Source organism: Miscanthus floridulus, chromosome 16, assembly GCF_019320115.1.
Source record: "Miscanthus floridulus cultivar M001 chromosome 16, ASM1932011v1, whole genome shotgun sequence".
Classification (NCBI taxonomy): Eukaryota; Viridiplantae; Streptophyta; class Magnoliopsida; order Poales; family Poaceae; genus Miscanthus; species Miscanthus floridulus.
In genome coordinates, this window is record NC_089595.1 from 105,868,356 (window position 1) to 105,875,844 (window position 7,489).

Consider the following 7,489-nt stretch of genomic DNA (forward strand, 5'->3'; position numbering starts at 1 on the left):
TAGGATCTAAAAGATAGTTTAAGTTTCCTAGGACGCTAAACCTAAATTTTTTTAAAAAAAAAGCTAAATTATAAAAAAATAGAGAAGAGTGAGCAACCTGTGGGCGCCACCTCTTGTCTTGGCATATTTGTATGGGGCCAAAATTAATTAGAACAACTATATATTATAGGAATGGAGATTTAGGCGGAAAAAAGGATCTTTAACGTTTTTTTAATTAGAATCTATCATAAAGTCCGATAGCGAAGAGTGAGCAACCTGTGGGCACGGCGTCTAGGCTAGCTGTCCGCTTGTGTCCTGTCTGTGCCTCTTGTCATGGCATATTTGTATGGGGCCAAAATTAATTAGAGCAACTATACATAAGAATGGAGATTTAGGCGGAAAAAGGATCTTTAACGTTTTTTTAATTAGAATCTCTATAAATATTACTATTATCTACTTTTGCTTTCTCGCTATCTTATTTTTATGATGTACTCCAACTATCCCAAAATATGTTCAAATGAGTCAAACTTTTTTAACTTTGACCAAACATACACAAGAAACATTAATATTTATTTATAGTACATAATTAATATCATTAGATAGATCGTTGAATATATTTTTATAATAAACTTATTTAGAGAAATAAATGTTGCTAATATTTTCTATAAATTTAACCAAGCTTAAAAAAGTTTGGCTGACATGAATAATATAGTGATGGGACGGAGGTAGTATACATGTTGCAAATTCACGGCTGGTGTCCACAGTATGGTTGATCCGTGGAGACCATCCCACGGATTTTTTTAACGATGAGCATCCAATTGCAGTGTCTTCTCTCTTTTGGAGACATTGTGTCCCTGTCCGCATTGAGTTCAACATGGCCTACGGCGTGAAAGACGGAACATGGCCTACGACATGTCTCTTAGAGACGTCCTGTATGGAACCCAGAAAATTATGCTTGCCAGGACGGAACATTGTTTTCGAAACTTAGAACATTGCCTCCATTCCATAAAAAGAATGTTTACTAACAAAATTTATCTAAATATATCCTTGTTACTTTGAAGGATTTATTATAGGAAACACAATAGTGTAATTGACATTTTATTTGGATGGTTAGTTATAAACTACGGCTCTTTAATATTTCAAAAAAAATTCCAAACACCGACATGAGCAAATTTGGACTCTGCCACATGCATGCGTGCCTGGGTGAAAACTGGTGGTCGACCAAGTGCAGGCCGCCAACTTGGTCCGGCAGTAGGAGCCCGCGTCCATAGCTCCCTCCAAGCATCGTGAACAGGGAGCACACACGTTCCCAGGTTTCGAGCTTTTAGCTGTGTTTAGTTCGTAAATTTTGGGAATTCGACTACTGTAGCATTTTCGTTTTTATTTTGCAATTATTGTTCAACTATGGACTAATTAGACTCAAAACGTTCGTTTCGCAATTTTCAACCAAACTGTGCAATTAGTTTTTTTTTCGTCTACATTTAATGCTACATACACGTATCGCAAGATTCGATGTGATGGCTACTGTAGCACTTTTTAGAAAAGTTTTTGGGAACTAAACAAGCACAAGTGTGGGCTTATCTGCTGACTCACAAATAGATTTAATTTTTTTATAGGTTATCCAGATAAATGTGTCGGGGACCAAAGGTACATAAAAAGAAGGAGTTAATAACCATTAAACGTTGATGTTTCTGAACAGACAAGAGCGTAACTACACTTCTTGTTTATACGACCGAACTGCGCCTCGTCCGGCCCCTAAGGGTTGGCTCCGCCTCGCCCGACCCCCGAGGGCTGGACTCCGCCTCGCCCGATGTCTGGGGGTTGGCTCCGTCTCGCCCGACCCCCGAGGGCTGGACTCCGCCTCGTCCGACGTCTGGGGGCAGACTACGCCTCGCCCGACGGCCGAGGGCTGGCTTCGCCTCGCCCGATGTCCGAGGGCAGGCTCCGCCTCGCTCGACGTCCAAGGGCTGGCTCCGCCTCGCCCGACGTCTAGGGTTGGCTCCGCTTCGCCCGACGGCCGGGGACTGGCTCCGCCTCGACCGACCCCCGAGGGTTGGACTTCGCTTCGCTCGACGTCTGAGGGCAGGCTCCGCCTCGCCCGACGTCCGACGGCTGGCGCCGCCTCGCCTGACGTCTGAGGGCAGGCCTCGCCTCGCCCGACGTCCGAGGACTGGCTCCGCCTCGTCCGACGACTGTGCCCTGCTCCTTCATAATGACGAGCACAGGGTAAGACAAGACACTCGAGTCAACCGTAGTACCAAGGACCATGCCCTGCACGCCTGCAAGAAAGTACCGTCAGGATACGACGGGACGGGCGCTTTAAGCCCTTCCAGGCATGACAGAGCCCGAACAGTGTTGTAGGCGTCAATTTTTGTCTTACAGTGTTGTGGGCGCCGCCATTAGCCCTTGGACGCGGATCCTGACATAAGCATACGACAACCACTACGATCCAGGAGGGAACTCACATCACCTACAGTGGCGAACGTATGGTCACTACCCTGTCTGCTCCCCGTAGGGTCACGGCTCGGCATCCTGGCATGCCGCATCGTCCACCGGAGTAGGATGGAACGTGACTACTTGCTGAACGAAGCCAGAGCACGGCCCTATCAGGATCAACGAACATGCTATCCCTGGCACCGTCTGTCATGTCAGCAGGTCAGGCTCAAGGGAAAAGAAAGACCCGGCACCTTCGAAGGACCTTCTCTACCTCTGGTTTTTCCTCTTTCCCCATATGTAATCTCTGCCCCCCTTGATCTATTATAAAAGGTAGGGCAGGACACCCCACTAAAGAGGCGGATCAATCCTACACACCACGCATCGCATAACACATAGTCGAGCAACCACCAAGCTCTTAGCATCCTTTCGACCTTCCATCAGAGACTTGTGACTTGTCCCTCTCTCGACCGTTTGTACCCTCTACTACGAACCTTTTTCAGTGCTAATAACACGAGCAACAGCAAATTGGATGTATGGACATTCTGTCCGAACCAGTATAAACCTTGTGTCTTTTAGCACACCATCCGAATCTAACACGCAACAAATATAAATTTACTAGTTGGTATTTATTTGAAACACCGACAAAATGCATGACATATCGTAACTATATAAATTATTTATGTAGTTAAACAAAGATAAAATGTTTTGTTATGTGATGTAACCCAGACAAACGCAGAAAACACATCACAAATGTACAAATTATCTCTATATTTAAGTAAAGCCAAATATCTTGGCATGTGATATATAACCCAGATAAATATATAAGACACATTAAAAAATGCAATTTCTATAGTATAGTGTGTGATAGGTGATAGATATCACATAGATATTGTGTGAATAGTTCAAAATACATCATGGTCATAGAACATCACATTGATACAATATGAACAACCCATAATATACTATAGAACATCTCATGGGTACTATATCATCATTACAAACTGTAACATTTATGGAACAATAACACTTGTTAACAATCAGAATACAAAATGAAACATTTCAAACATACTACAAGAACAATATAATACATCATCGATTATCTAATAGATAAATCATGGAACATCTAACCAATAAACACACACCACGGAACACTATTAGAGCAATAAACAAACTAGAAAAGTTTTAATCAAATAGCACCACATCATCAAAAGATCGTGCGCACATGGAAAAGCTCTATTAAATATAGCAAAAGATACAAAATAAAAACAAGAACAAAAAAGGAAAAATACACGTAACATAGGAAATGAAGAAAAAAATTAATTGGAGTAAAATTTAAAAAGAAGGAAGAGATAAAAGGAAATGACCATTTCTAGAACTGACCATATTATCCAATACATCAAGTCATCAACCGAGTGTTAGATCCGGTCTAAGCTTGCCCACGTCTGACAAGAACTGACCAAACGCCATGCACAACGATCCACCATCCTTCCGGACCATCTCGGCGGCCTCTTTGTGCACTGTCCCTCTTGCTCTAAGCCGCACCCCTTCTTCGGACTCCATCACTAGGCACACCTTGGCCTCCAGCTCTTCGGCCTTGACCAGCCCATGTTGCCACCCAACAAGTTCCACACCGATCCCAATCTCCTCCACCATGAGCACCTAATTCATCTTTTGCTCCGCATACAATGGCCAGCAGAGCATCGGCACACCAGCCATGATCGCTTCCAGTACAGAGATCCACCCACAGTGCGTTACAAACGCGCCTGTCGCCTTGTGACGGAGCACCTCCACCTGCGGCGCCCATAGCTTGACAACGAGGTCACGCCCTCTGGTCCTCTCCAAGAACCCTTCCGCCAGGAGCGTGTGGAGGTCCGGGTCGGCCTTGTCGCCGAACTCCGTCTCCGGGTTGTCGCCGAGAGGAGCTCGCACCACCCAGAGGAAACGGTGGCCTGACCTCTCGAGGCCGACGGCGATCTCCTTGAGCTGCGTCTCCGAGTGGTTTCCTATCCCTACGCTTCCAAAGCACAGGAACACGACACTATGCTCTGGTTGCTCATCGAGCCATGTGAGACACTCGTGCTTTTCTTTCGTCACAACTCACAAGTGGCCCGACGCAGTACACTGGAGGCACCGTGAGCCCACTTTCGGTGATGAGAAAGTGAGGGTCCTTGAGGGCTGCCACTGCCCGAGCTTCTAGCGATGCGAACGTGTTCACCAGTATGCCAGTGGCCTCCAGATTCTTGCTTAGCGAGTTCATCACCGCCTTGTATATCTCAGTGTTGGAGTCCTCGAGCACTTCGTGAATGAGGTGAGAAGCCGGCATGGGCGGGACGCCATGGAAGTTGACAGTGGCGTCTCCTAGCTCCTTGAAGCTCGGCTGGCCCTCCGGACGGGCCCATGGGAGTTGGAGGCAAGGTTTTTTTACCAGTAGGAAAAAAAAATTTCGGTCCCCGGCGAAAAATATGAAATTTCGGAAATTTCAGAAATATATGGTCAAATTTAAATAAATTCAAATTGATTTTTAAAAAAATTTAGCATCATTTCATTAGAAAAACTCTCTAATCTATCGGCCATCGCAAATTTATATAACATCGATGAAATAACACAATATATCACCACGGTAATACAACGGGCTGACGGTGGGTGGGCTGCATATGCTAGTGGCATCGAATGTGTGAGTGAGGAAATTAAATAAATTTGAAGAAATTTAGGGCTTTAATAAGACTAGAGGATATGGAGGATCATTTTAGTGTGATTTGGTGTACTTTTGGAGCGGAAGATGAATTTAACCGAAATTTTTTGACCGATATAAATTTTTTTCGGACCCTGAAGAAAAAGGCGATATTTCAAAAGTTTGGGCGATATTTTGCTGAAATTATAAACCTTGGTTGGAGGCATGCAGCGAAGGCGGAGGCGTTGGAGTTGAAGAAGCTGTAGGCCGGGATACCGAGCTAGTCCGTGACGTCGAGCGCCGCGTCAGACCACGAGTCCACGATCACCGCGTGGATGCTTCGCGGAGGGATGGAGCAGAGCAACTCGCGGAGTTGCTCGTTGTAGCGCCGTATCAGCTCGAAGTATCCGAGGAGCAAGTTGATGTCGTTGGTGACGGTGGGAGGATTGTGGATTCGAGGGAGCGTGTGGAAGGTGGCCGTCGGCTTGGAGGATGCTACAGGTCGACTGCGGCGGCGAAGGCGATGTTGTGTTCATGGTAGCCTCGATGAGCGCGATCACGACGCTGTAGCCTTCCTCCAGGAGGACGTCGGCGAGCTGCGTCATGGGGATGAAGTAGCTGGCGGCGAGGCCGGGGTAGAGAACCACGGTATTCTTCATGGAGGCCAAAGTTTTTCTGGCTAGGTGGCCGGCCGGGGGCAAAGGGTAGCGGCCAAGTACGCACGGAGCCAGCGGTGGGGCTAGGGAGCTCCAGCCCCCTACCATTCGTGAGCAAGCAAAGCTCAGTAGAGCTGCCGTCTGAAATTTCAGCTGTAGATGTATAGGTAGGAGGGACTGAGATTTGCTGAACCTCTTTCCTTGCTAATTGCCGTTGTTTAGCCTCTCCTAAATTTTTTCCTATCTTCGTCCCTGCGACCAAGATAAACTGCTTGCTACGTAACCACGTCGAAGATATAGGCGACGCGAGGCGCTGAGCAATGGAATATTGTGTCGAAGATATAGGCCACGAGGGGTTTAATTAACAGGAAAGCTATGCTTTGCCCGTGTGATTTTGGTCCCTTCGTCACACGATTTGTTATCCGTTGGATCTGCAGTTTGCTCGCATCATGGACATCCATCTTTTCTGTCGCACTGTTCCCTGATTCGGCCCATCCCAAGTGGGTCCCACCTGTCATCATGTTTTTGGAAAACAGGCCATTTACATCTCCCTGTCGTTCTTGTGTTCATTCAATTCCCCATTTCTCTACGTCTCCTCAGGTGGGTGTGGAGCGAGCTCCATTTTCGGTGATTCGACTTCGTTTGTGAGTTTTTCTTAGCTTTTCTCATATGAATCTTGTAGATCTGATCGATGCGGTCCTGATCTGTCGTTTCCTCTCCGTAGGTTGTTTATCTGTATTTGATTTTTGTGTTTGTCTTTGTTTCATCCGAGCATATTCGAAGGAGAGCAGGTCGCCGGTGGTGAGCCCTCTCTGTGAGTTCTTCTTCTCTGCAGCGCCATCGCGCCGTCGTCCACCCCTAGCGTAGCGACGTCGCCTTTGCGTATTGCGGTGGCAGCTTCGATCCCCCGACACAGAGAGCCTCGACACCACGTCCCAGACCCAGAGGCAACTATAGAAGCGTTCATCTCCACCAAGCTGTCCCCATCGCTGCCACGATCATCTTTGGCCTCGCAAGTACGCAAAGAGTAGTCTAGCCACGGACCGGCATGGATCTAAGGCCACCATGCCAAGTCCAAGGAGGTCACCCTCCTCCATAAATGTGAGCTCTAAGCTTCTGATTACCCAGTAGAAGCTGTGTGGATGGGCCTGTTTTTTTGTTTGTATAATGTTATTACCTATTTGGTTTCTATATGTAATTTTTCTTCTGATATGATTCACTAGGATCAGAAACTGGGGTTTTCAAGTGATGCTATGAGGAAATTTAGTTTTATCCTAAGTGTTGTTTAATTTTTGTATGAAACTGCTTTTGGGAAAGTTGTCCTTGGGCATGTGGCGAAGTCTTAGATTTTGTTTATTGTGAATGATTACATCTGACATTCTTATTGATAGTTTCATGGATCAGTGGACCTTTTTCAAGGTTTCATTTCGCATTATGTTAGATGATTTATATGCCAGCAGATTCTGTACTTTGCTGGTACCATTGATTTGAAAAATTATATGTGTGCTTATTAGAGATAACACTGAATGATGCTATCTATTTTTAGAGTTCAGATTACTAATTGTATAAGATGTACGCTTACAGAAGCATAGTTGTTGTTCTGACAGTGTTTGATTCCACTTCGAATCACTGCATTTGTTTTGTTATTCATTTTGCTTTGGATGTCTGAGCTAATTTATTGCAGATTTCAGACTAGCTTCTTGCTGTTATATTCAAGTCATAAGTCATTACACATTATTTATAGATT

At 45.6% G+C, this 7,489-nt stretch overlaps 1 long non-coding RNA gene and 1 pseudogene across 1 annotated transcript; one reads left to right on the plus strand and one right to left on the minus strand.

Annotated features, from left to right (window-relative positions):
* Positions 1-3,723: 3,723 nt before the first annotated feature.
* On the minus strand, positions 3,724-5,772 carry LOC136511786 (anthocyanidin 5,3-O-glucosyltransferase-like; annotated as a pseudogene).
* Positions 5,773-6,304: 532 nt separating this feature from the next.
* Positions 6,305-7,020, plus strand: LOC136511788 (uncharacterized). Its single transcript, XR_010772852.1, has 2 exons — positions 6,305-6,386; positions 6,526-7,020. It is a non-coding gene; the product is annotated as an uncharacterized lncRNA (long non-coding RNA).
* Positions 7,021-7,489: the final 469 nt, after the last annotated feature.